Source organism: Oncorhynchus kisutch, unplaced genomic scaffold (assembly GCF_002021735.2).
Source record: "Oncorhynchus kisutch isolate 150728-3 unplaced genomic scaffold, Okis_V2 scaffold700, whole genome shotgun sequence".
Taxonomy (NCBI): Eukaryota; Metazoa; Chordata; class Actinopteri; order Salmoniformes; family Salmonidae; genus Oncorhynchus; species Oncorhynchus kisutch.
The window spans coordinates 282,501-294,865 of NW_022262645.1; the positions used below are offsets into that span (position 1 = coordinate 282,501).

General features: G+C 53.6%; 1 protein-coding gene across 1 annotated transcript in view; it reads left to right on the top strand.

The window, feature by feature from the left end:
• Positions 1 to 12,365, top strand: part of LOC109888207 (glypican-5) — a 52,224-nt gene that overhangs the window by 29,974 nt on the left and 9,885 nt on the right. The gene's annotated exons all lie outside the window — the stretch shown is intronic.

Consider the following 12,365-nt stretch of genomic DNA (forward strand, 5'->3'; position numbering starts at 1 on the left):
TGTAGTCTGGTAGTCCTGGTGTAGGCGGTAGTCTGGTAGTCCTGGTGTAGGCAGTAGTCTGGTAGTCTGGTAGTCCTGCTGTAGTCTGGTAGTCCTACTGTAGTCTGGTAGTCTGGTAGTCCTGGTGTAGACGGTAGTCCTGCTGTAGTCTGGTAGTCCTGCTGTAGTCTGGTAGTCCTGCTGTAGACGGTAGTCCTGCTGTAGACGGTAGTCCTGCTGTAGACGGTAGTCTGGTAGTCCTGCTGTAGTCTGGTAGTCCTGCTGTAGACGGTAGTCCTGCTGTAGTCTGGTAGTCCTGCTGTAGCTGGTAGTCCTGCTGTAGCTGGTAGTCCTGCTGTAGACGGTAGTCCTGCTGTAGCTGGTAGTCCTGTTGTAGACGGTAGTCTGGTAGTCCTGCTGTAGATGGTAGTCTGGTAGTCCTGCTGTAGTCTGGTAGTCCTGCTGTAGATGATAGTCCTGCTGTAGATGGTAGTCCTGCTGTAGTCTGGTAGTCCTGCTGTAGTCTGGTAGTCCTGCTGTAGACTGTGTTCCTGCTGTAGACGGTAGTCCTGCTGTAGTCTGGTAGTCCTGCTGTAGACTGTGTTCCTGCTGTAGACTGTAGTCCTGCTGTAGACTGTAGTCCTGCTGTAGTCTGGTAGTCCTGCTGTAGACGGTAGTCCTGCTGTAGTCTGGTAGTCCTGCTGTAGATGGTAGTCCTGCTGTAGACGGTAGTCTGGTAGTCTGCTGTAGACGGTAGTCTGGTAGTCTGCTGTAGACGGTAGTCTGGTAGTCTGCTGGTCTGCTGTAGACGGTAGTCTGGTAGTCTGCTGTAGACGGTAGTCTGGTAGTCTGCTGTAGACGGTAGTCTGGTAGTCTGCTGTAGACGGTAGTCTTGGTAGTCTGCTGTAGACGGTGATCTGGTAGTCTGCTGTAGACGGTGATCTGGTAGTCTGCTGTAGACGGTAGTCTGGTAGTCTGCTGTAGACGGTAGTCCTGCTGTAGACGGGAGTCCTGCTGTAGTCTGGTAGTCCTGCTGTAGTCTGGTAGTCCTGCTGTAGTCTGGTAGTCCTGCCGTAGACGGTAGTCTGGTGGTCCTGCTGTAGACGGTAGTCTGGTAGTCCTGCTGTAGACGGTAGTCTGGTAGTCCTGCTGTAGACGGTAGTCTGGTAGTCCTGCTGTAGTCTGGTAGTCCTGCTGTAGTCTGGTAGTCCTGCTGTAGACGGTAGTCCTGCTGTAGTCTGGTAGTCCTGCTGTAGTCTGGTAGTCCTGCTGTAGTCTGGTAGTCCTGCTGTAGACGGTAGTCTGGTAGTCTGCTGTAGACGGTAGTCCTGCTGTAGACGGTAGTCTGGTAGTCTGCTGTAGACGGTAGTCTGGTAGTCCTGCTGTAGACGGTAGTCTGGTAGTCCTGCTGTAGACGGTAGTCCTGCTGTAGCTGGTAGTCCTTCTGTAGATGGTAGTCCTGCTGTAGATGGTAGTCTGGTAGTCCTGCTGTAGTCTGGTAGTCCTGCTGTAGCTGGTAGTCCTGCTGTAGCTGGTAGTCCTGTTGTAGTCTGGTAGTTCTGCTGTAGACGGTAGTCCTGCTGTAGCTGGTAGTCCTGTTGTAGTCTGGTAGTCCTGCTGTAGACGGTAGTCTGGTATTCCTGCTGTAGACGGTAGTCCTGCTGTAGTCTGGTAGTCCTGCTGTAGATGGTAGTCTGGTAGTCCTGTTGTAGCTGGTAGTCCTGCTGTAGCTGGTAGTCCTGTTGTAGCTGGTAGTCCTGTTGTAGCTGGTAGTCTGTTGTAGACTGTAGTAGACTATTTCCTAAGTAAGGATCCTGTAGACATCCTTTTGGCATCCTGTAGACATCCTATAGGCATCCTGTAGACATCCTGTAGACATCCTGTAGACATCCTGTAGGATGGTGAGGCCTGTAGGCATCTTGTAGGCATCTTGTAGGCATCTTGTAGGCATCCTGTAGACATCCTGTAGGCATCCTGTAGACATCCTGTAGGCATCCTGTAGACATCCTGTAGACATCCTGTAGGCATACTGTAGACATCCTGTAGGCATACTGTACCGGTGGACCCTCAGACCAGTCTGGTGAGGCCTGTAGACTTCCTGTAGGGATCCTAGATGTTCCTGAGTCTCACCTTTCCACAGATCAACACCTCTAGTAAACAGGTCAGTCATAGTGAAGCTCCTCTCTCACAGCCTCTCTAGCCTCACAGCCCCTCCCTCTAGACTCACAGCTCCTCCCTCTATTCTCACTGCTCCTCCCTCACAACCTCTATAGCCTCACAGCTCCTCCCTCACACAGCCTCTCTATCCTCCCAGCTCCTCCCTCACACAGCCTCTCTATCCTCCCAGCTCCTCCCTCACACAGCCTCTCTATCCTCCCAGCTCCTCCCTCACACAGCCTCTCTATCCTCCCAGCTCCTCCCTCACACAGCCTCTCTATCCTCCCAGCTCCTCCCTCACACAGCCTCTCTATCCTCCCAGCTCCTCCCTCACACAGCCTCTCTATCCTCCCAGCACCTCCCTCACACAGCCTCTCTATCCTCCCAGCTCCTCCCTCACACAGCCTCTCTATCCTCCCAGCTCCTCCCTCACACAGCCTCTCTATCCTCCCAGCTCCTTCCTCACACAGCCTCTCTATCCTCCCAGCTCCTCCCTCACACAGCCTCTCTATCCTCCCAGCTCCTCCCTCACACAGCCTCTCTATCCTCCCAGCTCCTCCCTCTATCCTCCCAGCTCCTCCCTCACACAGCCTCTCTATCCCCCCAGCTCCTCCCTCTATCCTCCCAGCTCCTCCCTCTATCCCCCCAGCTCCTCCCTCTATCCTCCCAGCTCCTCCCTCTATCCCCCCAGCTCCTCCCTCTATCCTCCCAGCTCCTCCCCCACACAGCCTCTCTATCCTCCCAGCTCCTCCCTCTATCCCCCCAGCTCCTCCCTCTATCCCCCCAGCTCCTCCCTCTATCCTCCCAGCTCCTCCCTCTATCCTCCCAGCTCCTCCCTCACACAGCCTCTCTATCCTCCCAGCTCCTCCCTCTATCCCCCAGCTCCTCCCTCTATCCTCCCAGCTCCTCCCTCTATCCTCCCAGCTCCTCCCTCTATCCTCCCAGCTCCTCCCTCTATCCCCCCAGCTCCTCCCTCTATCCTCCCAGCTCCTCCCTCTATCCTCCCAGCTCCTCCCTCTATCCCCCCAGCTCCTCCCTCTATCCTCCCAGCCCCTCCCTCTATCCCCCAGCTCCTCCCTCTATCCTCCCAGCTCCTCCCTCTATCCTCCCAGCTCCTCCCTCTATCCTCCCAGCTCCTCCCTCTATCCTCCCAGCTCCTCCCTCTATCCTCCCAGCTCCTCCCTCTATCCTCCCAGCTCCTCCCTCTATCCCCCCAGCTCCTCCCTCTATCCCCCCAGCTCCTCCCTCTATCCTCCCAGCTCCTCCCTCTATCCCCCCAGCTCCTCCCTCTATCCCCCCAGCTCCTCCCTCTATCCTCCCAGCTCCTCCCTCTATCCCCCCAGCTCCTCCCTCTATCCTCCCAGCTCCTCCCTCACACAGAGCTGCTTTCAGAAGACATGAAAGGGTCATTATGTTTTTATTTCACTCTGGCTCTTAAACTGAGGAGGGGTTGTTGAGTTATTGCTGCTTCTGAAAGTGCCTACCAGTCGGCAGCAATCACACTTACCGTGTGTGTGTGTGTGTGTGTATACCACTTCCTGAGAGTACCTGGGCTTGTGTAGGACCACTTTGTTGCTCCTCTCCCCCCATGTTTTCCTGACCAGAGCGGTACAGTGCCCTCTCCTATCCTCTCCTCTCCCTTCCTCTCCCCGGCTCTCCTCTCCCATCCTCTCCCCTGCTCTCCTCTCCTACCCTCTCCCGTCCTCTCCCCGGCTCTCCTCTCCCATCCTCTCCCCTCCTCTCCTCTCATCTCTTTGGAGTTCAGAAGAGAGGCCTCATCATCCTCAAATATCGATTTGTAAACCTCCAGGAGAGGTTAGGAAGGGTGAGAGTGAGAGAGGCAGAGATGGGAAAAGGGATATTGTCTTTGTCTCCTTTCCCCATGACTGAAGTAGGTCTGGTCAGGTTAGGCCCATTAAATCATCTCTCTCTTTCCCTCTTGCGCTCGCTTTCTTGGCCATTTCTCTCTCTCGGTGTCTGTCTCTCTGTCTGTCTGTCTCTCTCTCTTGCTTCTAGCTCCTTCCACTTAGATGTCTTCATCCTGAACCACAGTGTTGGGCAGGCTAAATTAGATCTAACTGCCAGTGTACAGTGGGGAGAACAAGTATTTGATACACTGCCGATTTTGCAGGTTTTCCTACTTACAAAGCATGTAGAGGTCTGTAATTTTTATCATAGGTACACTTCAACTGTGAGAGACGGAATCTAAAACAAAAATCACATTGTATGATTTTTAAGTAATTAATTTGCATTTTATTGCATGACATAAGTAATTGATCACCTACCAACCAGTAAGAATTCCAGCTCTCACAGACCTGTTAGTTTTTCTTTAAGAAGCCTTCCTGTTCTCCACTCATTACCTGTATTAACTGCACCTGTTTGAACTCGTTACCTGTATAAAAGACACCTGTCCACACACTCAATCAAACAGACTCCAACCTCTCCACAATGGCCAAGACCAGAGAGCTGTGTAAGGACATCAGGGATAAAATTGTAGACCTGCACAAGGCTGGGATGGGCTACAGGACAATAGGCCAGCAGCTCGGTGAGAAGGCAACAACTGTTGGCGCAATTATTAGAAAATGGAAGAAGTTCAAGTTGACGGTCAATCACCCTCGGTCTGGGGCTCCTTGCAAGATCTCATCTCGTGGGGCATCAATGATCATGAGGAAGGTGAGGGATCAGCCCAGAACTACACGGCAGGACCTGGTCAATGACCTGAAGAGAGCTGGGACCACAGTCTCAAAGAAAACCATTAGTAACACACTATGCCGTCATAGATTAAAATCCTGCAGTGCACGCAAGGTCCCCCTGCTCAAGCCAGCGCATGTCCAGGCCCGTCTGAAGTGTGACCATCTGGATGATCCAGAGGAGGAATGGGAGAAGGTCATGTGGTCTGATGAGACAAAAATATAACTTTTTGGTCTAAACTCCACTCGCCGTGTTTGGAGGAAGAAGGTTGAGTACAACCCCAAGAACACCATCCCAACCGTGAAGCATGGAGGTGGGGATGCTTTTCTGCAAAGGGGACAGGACGACTGCACCGTATTGAGGGGAGGCTGGATGGGGCTCAGTAAGAGCATTGAAGATGGGTCGTGGCTGGGTCTTCCAGCATGACAACGACCCGAAACACACAGCCAGGGCAACTAAGGAGTGGCTCCGTAAGAAGCATCTCAAGGTCCTGGAGTGGCCTAGCCAGTCTCCAGACCTGAACCCAATAGAAAATCTTTGGAGGGAGCTGAAAGTCCGTATTGGGTTAGTTTAGGGGGAGGGGACTCTGGGTTAGGGTTTGTTTAGTGGGAGGGGACTCTGGTATAGTTTAGGGGGAGGGGACTCTGGGTTAGGGTGTGTTTAGGGGGAGGGGACTCTGGGTTAGGGTTTGTTTAGGGGGAGGGGACTCTGGTTTAGGGTTAGTTTAGGGGGAGGGGACTCTGGTTTAGGGTTTGTTTAGTGGGAGGGGACTCTGGGTTAGGGTTAGTTTAGTGGGAGGGGACTCTGGGTTAGGGTTTGTTTAGTGGGAGGGGACTCTGGGTTAGGGTTAGTTTAGTGGGAGGGGACTCTGGGTTAGGGTTAGTTTAGTGGGAGGGGACTCTGGGTTAGGGTTTGTTTAGTGGGAGGGGACTCTGGGTTCGGGTTAGTTTAGTGGGAGGGGACTCTGGGTTAGGGTTTGTTTAGTGGGAGGGGACTCTGGGTTAGGGTTTGTTTAGTGGGAGGGGACTCTGGGTTAGGGTTAGTTTAGGGGGAGGGGACTCTGGGTTAGGGTTTGTTTAGTGGGAGGGGACTCTGGGTTAGGGTTTGTTTAGTGGGAGGGGACTCTGGGTTAGGGTTTGTTTAGTGGGAGGGGACTCTGGGTTAGGGTTAGTTTAGTGGGAGGGGACTCTGGGTTAGGGTTTGTTTAGTGGGAGGGGACTCTGGGTTAGGGTTTGTTTAGTGGGAGGGGACTCTGGGTTAGGGTTTGTTTAGTGGGAGGGGACTCTGGGTTAGGGTTAGTTTAGTGGGAGGGGACTCTGGGTTCGGGTTAGTTTAGTAGGAGGGGTCTCTGGGTTCGGGTTAGTTTGGTGGGAGGGGACTCTGTGTTACAGTCAGTTTAGGGGGAGGGGACTCTGGGTTAGGGTTAGTTTAGTAGGATGGGACTCTGGGTTAGGGCTAGTTTGGGGGGAGGGGACTTTGGGTTAGGGTTAGTTTAGGAGGATGGGACTGGGTTAGTTTAGGGGGATGGGACTCTGGGTTAAGGTTAGGTTAGGAGGAGGGGACTCTGGGTTAGGGTTAGTTTAGGGGGAGGGGGCTCTGGGTTAGGGTTAGTTTAAGGGGAGGTGACTCTAGGTTAGTTGAGGGGTAGGGGCCTCTGGCTTAGTTTGAGGAGTGGGGAGTGTACTCTGGGTTAAGGTTAGTCTGAGGAGGGGGGAGTGGACTGGGTTAGGGTTAGTTTAGGAGGAGGGGACTCTTCGTTAGGGTTAGTTTAGGGGGAGGGGACTCTGGGTTAGTTTAGGGGGAGGGGTCTCTGGGTTAGTTTAGGGGGAGGGGACTCTGGGTTACAGTCAGTTGATGGGGAGGGGGCTCTGGGTTAGGGTTAGTTTAAGGGGAGGTGACTCTAGGTTAGTTGAGGGGTAGGGGCCTCTGGCTTAGTTTGAGGAGTGGGGAGTGTACTCTGGGTTAAGGTTAGTCTGAGGAGGGGGGAGTGGACTGGGTTAGGGTTAGTTTAGGAGGAGGGGACTCTTCGTTAGGGTTAGTTTAGGGGGAGGGGGCTCTGGGTTAGTTTAGGGGATGGGGACTCTGGGTTAGGGTTAGTTTAGGAGAAGGGGACTCTGGTATAGTTTAGGGGGAGGGGACTCTGGTTAAGGGTTAGTTTAGGAGAAGGGGAATCTGGTATAGTTTAGGGGAGGGGGACTCTGGGTTAGTTTGGGGGGAGGGGACTGGGTTAGGGTTTGTTTGGGGGGAGGGGACTCGGGTTAGGGTTAGGGTTAGTTTAGTGGGAGGGGACTCTGTCACGGTTAGTTTAGTGGGAGGGGATCTGGGTTAGTTTAGGGGGAGGGGACTCTGGGTTAGGGTTAGTTTGAGGAGGGGGGAGTGGACTGGGTTAGGGTTAGTTTGAGGAGGGGGGAGTGGACTGGGTTAGGACTCTGGGTTAGGACTCTGGGTTAGGACTCTGGGTTAGGACTCTGGGTTAGGACTCTGGGTTAGGACTCTGGGTTAGTTTGATAATACACGTTCAGAGAACATGCCTTATTTAAAGGGTTTTGTTTTCTGACCAGCTAAGTGAACACTTGGTCTTTCTACAGACGGTTGAAGTGTCCTATCAGAAACAGATGTAGTATTGTCCAATAGGAGGCAGGAACAGATGTAGTATTGTCCAATAGGAGGCAGGAACACATGGGGGATTAGTTACAGAATATCATATTTAACGGAAAATAACGGAAAATACCCATAAAACCTCAGGGACGTAACTTGGACCGCTTTCTAACGCTTTATAAACATCCTGAATATAATGCTTACAATTATATCAAAGATGATTTAAAATGGTTTCAGGAAGAGATAATTGAACAGTGCACGCACGTGCGCACACACACACACACACACAACACACACCCGCCAACGCTCATTGAACTGTCAACAAAGGCCACCAGGATAGTTCATAGTAGAGGCTCGTGCCAGAGAGAGAGCCAGGGTAACAGAGCCCCGTGCCAGAGAGGGAGAGAGCCAGGGTAACAGAGCCCCGTGCCAGAGAGGGAGAGAGCCAGGGTAACAGAGCCCAGTGCCAGAGAGAGAGCCAGGGTAACAGAGCCCCGTGCCAGGGTAACAGAGCCCCGTGCCAGAGAGGGAGAGAGCCAGGGTAACAGAGCCCAGTGCCAGAGAGAGAGCCAGGGTAACAGAGCCCCATGCCAGAGAGAGAGAGAGCCAGGGTAACAGAGCCCCGCGCCAGAGAGAGAGCCAGGGTTACAGAGCCCAGTGCCAGAGAGGGAGCCAGGGTAACAGAGCCCCGTGCCAGAGAGAGAGAGAGCCAGGGTAACAGAGCCCCGTGCCAGAGAGAGAGAGAGCCAGGGTAACAGAGCCCTGCGCCAGAGAGAGAGCCAGGGTAACTGAGCCCCGTGCCAGAGAGAGAGCCAGGGTAACAGAGCCCCGCGCCAGAGAGAGAGCCAGGGTAACTGAGCCCCGTGCCAGAGAGAGAGCCAGGGTAACAGAGCCCAGTGCCAGAGAGGGAGCCAGGGTAACAGAGCCCCGTGCCAGAGAGAGAGCCAGGGTAACAGAGCCCAGTGCCAGAGAGAGAGCCAGGGTACAGCCCCATGCCAGAGAGAGAGAGAGCCAGGGTAACAGAGCCCCGCGCCAGAGAGAGAGCCAGGGTTACAGAGCCCAGTGCCAGAGAGGGAGCCAGGGTAACAGAGCCCCGTGCCAGAGAGAGAGAGAGCCAGGGTAACAGAGCCCCGTGCCAGAGAGAGAGCCAGGGTAACAGAGCCCAGTGCCAGAGAGGGAGCCAGGGTAACAGAGCCCCGTACCAGAGAGAGACCAGGGTAACAGAGCCCCGTGCCAGAGAGAGAGAGAGAGAGGGAGAGAGAGCCAGGGTAACAGAGCCCCGTGCCAGAGAGAGAGCCAGGGTAACTGAGCCCCATGCCAGAGAGAGAGAGAGCCAGGGTTAACAGAGCCCCGTGCCAGAGAGAGAGAGCCAGGGTAACAGAGCCCCGTGCCAGAGAGAGAGAGCCAGGGTAACAGAGCCCCGTGCCGAGAGAGAGAGACAGGGTAACAGAGCCCGTGCCAGAGAGAGAGAGACAGGGTAACAGAGCCCCGTGCCAGAGAGAGAGAGACAAGGGTAACAGTGCCCGTGCCAGAGAGAGAGAGAGAGAGAGAGAGAGAGAGAGAGCCATGGTAACAGAGCCCGTGCCAGAGAGAGAGAGAGAGACAGGGTAACAGAGCCCCGAGAGAGAGAGAGAGAGAGAGAGAGAGAGAGAGAGAGAGAGAGAGAAGAGAGAGAGAGAGAGAGAGAGAGAGAGAGAGAGAGGAGAGAGAGAGAGAGAGAGAGAGAGGAGAGAGGAGATGAGAGAGAGAGAGGAGAGAGAGGAGAGAGAGAGAGAGAGAGAGAGAGAGAGAGGAGAGAGAGAGAGAGAGAGAGAGCAAGAGAAGAGAGAGAGAGAGAGGAGAGAGGATGAGAGGAGAGAGAGAGAGAGAGAGAGAGAGAGAGAGAGAGAGAGAGAGAGAGAGAGAGAGAGAGAGAGAGAGAGAGAGAGAGAGAGAGAGAGGGTAACAGAGCCCCGTGCCAGAGAGAGAGAGCCAGGGTAACAGAGCCCCGTGCCAGAGAGAGAGAGCCAGGGTAACAGAGCCCCGTGCCAGAGAGAGAGAGCCAGGGTAACAGAGCCCCGTGCCAGAGAGAGGGTAACAGAGCGGTAGAGGGAGCAGTGACAACAGAGCGCTATGTAATGAAATCTAGTCTTCATTAAAACCGTAACAGCGGTGATGAAACAGAGCAGATGGTTGACTCCATCACGGGGCTTTCCTGGTTGGCTGGTCCCTACATCATGGTGCTGCTCTCCCCATCTCTCGAGTGCTCACTCTCTCTCTCCTGAGAGACCATCTGAAATAATGAAATGGCCCGTATCGGGATCTTCATGTTATTTGTCACCCAGATCCCAGAACAAGAGAAACTTCTCTATACATCCACCTACATTCCTTCCCCCTGACAGTTCTGTTTGTTGTGGGTCACAGGCCTTTGGAAATTTTGATCTGAGGGTCTTGAAACTGTCTTCAAAAAAGGGCTTAGTCATTTCAACGTCGGTGTCTGTCAAGATGACTTAGCAGAGATGAAACAGAGAGGAGGTTTATCTGTCAAGGATGACTTAGCAGAGAGGAGGTTTATCTGTCAAGATGACTTAGCAGAGAGGAGGTTTATCTGTCAAGATGACTTAGCAGAGAGGAGGTTTATCTGTCAAGATGACTTAGCAGAGAGGAGGTTTATCTGTCAAGATGACTTAGCAGAGAGGAGGTTTATCTGTCAAGATGACTTAGCAGAGATGAAACAGAGAGGAGGTTTATCTGTCAAGATGACTTAGCAGAGAGGAGGTTTATCTGTCAAGATGACTTAGCAGAGATGAAACAGAGAGGAGATTTATCTGTCAAGATGACTTAGCAGAGAGGAGGTTTATCTGTCAAGATGACTTAGCAGAGAGGAGGTTTATCTGTCAAGATGACTTAGCAGAGATGAAACGGAGAGGAGGTTTATCTGTCAAGATGACTTAGCAGAGAGGAGGTTTATCTGTCAAGATGACTTAGCAGAGAGGAGGTTTATCTGTCAAGATGACTTAGCAGAGAGGAGGTTTATCTGTCAAGATGACTTAGCAGAGATGAAACAGAGAGGAGGTTTATCTGTCAAGATGACTTAGCAGAGAGGAGGTTTATCTGTCAAGATGACTTAGCAGAGATGAAACAGAGAGGAGGTTTATCTGTCAAGATGACTTAGCAGAGGGAAACGGAAGGAGGTTTTATCTGTCAAGATGAACTTAGCAGAGAGGAGGTTTATCTGTCAAGATGACTTAGCAGAGATGAAACAGAGAGGAGATTTATCTGTCAAGATGACTTAGCAGAGAGGAAACCCAAGAGGAGGTTTGTCTTTACCCTGACTCTCTCTCTCTCTCTCTGTGTAAAGGAACTAAACCAAGTATGGCTGCACCCCCCCCCAGTCACCAGACTCCTACATCAACCCCAACCTCCCCTCCCCAGTCACTAGACTCCTACATCAACCCTAACCTCCCTCCCCTCCCCGTCACTAGACTCCTACATCAACCCTAACCTCCCCTCCCCTCCCCAGTCACTAGACTCCTACATCAACCCTAACTCCCCTCCCCAGTCACTAGACTCCTCACATCAACCCTACCTCCCTCCCTCCCCGTCAGTAGACTCCTACATCAACCCTAACTCCCCTCCCCTCCCCAGTCACTAGACTTCTACATCAACCCTCCCCTCCCTCCCCAGTCACTAGACTCCTACATCAACCCTAACCTCCCCTCCCCAGTCACTAGACTCCTACATCAACCCTAACCTCTCCTCCCTCCCCAGTCACTAGACTCCTACATCACCCTAACCCCTCCCCTCCCTCCCCAGTCACTAGACTCCTACATCAACCCTAACCGCCCTCCCCTCCCCTCCCCAGTCACTAGACTCCTCATCAACCCTAACCTCTCCTCCCCTCCCAGTCACTAGACTCCTACATCAACCCTAACCTCCTCCCCTCCCCAGTCACTAGACTCCTACATCAACCCTAACCGCCCCTCCCCTCCCCTCCCCAGTCACTAGACTCCTACATCAACCCTAACCTCCCCCTCCCCTCCCCAGTCACTAGACTCCTACATCAACCCTACCTCCCCTCCCCTCCCCAGTCACTAGACTCCTACATCAACCCTAACCTCCCCTCCCCAGTCACTAGACTCCTACATCAACCCTAACCTCCCCTCCCCTCCCCTCCCCCAGTCACTAGACTCCTAACATCAACCCTAACCTCCTCCCTCCACCCTCCCCAGTCACTGAGACTCCTAAATCAACCCTAACACCTCCCCTCCCCTCGCATTCCAGTCACTAGACTCCTACAAATTCCCCTCACCTCCCCTCCCCAGTCAGTAGACTCCTACATCAAACCCTCCCCTCCCCTCACCCTCCCTCCCCAGTCCAGCTAGAACTCCTAACATCAACAACCTCCTTTCCCCCTCCCCAGTCACTAGACTCCCTACATCAAACCTCCCCTCCCCCCCCTCCCCAGTCACTAGACTCTCCTAACATCAACCCAACCGCCCCTCCCTCACCCTCCTCCCCCCTCGCCTCCCCAGTCACTAGACTCCTACAATTCAACCCTCCCCTCCCCTCCCCTCCCCTCCCCAGTCACTAGACTCCTACAATCAACCCTCCCTCCTCCCCTCCCCTCCACTCCCTCCCTCCCTCCCCCCCCTCCCCAGTCAACCAGACTCCTACATCAATCCCTCCCCTCGGCCCTCCCCTCCCAGTCACTAGACTCCTACATCAACCCTCCCCTCCCCTCCCCTCCCCAGTCACTAGACTCCTACATCAACCCTAACGCCCTCCCCGTCAGTAAGACTCCTACATCAACTAACCTCCCCTCCTCCCTCCCCTCCCCAGTCACTAGACTCCTACATCAACCCTAACCTCCCCTCCCCTCCCCAGTCACTAGACTCCTACATCAACCCTAACCTCCCCTCCCCTCCCCAGTCACTAGACTCCTACATCAACCCTAACCT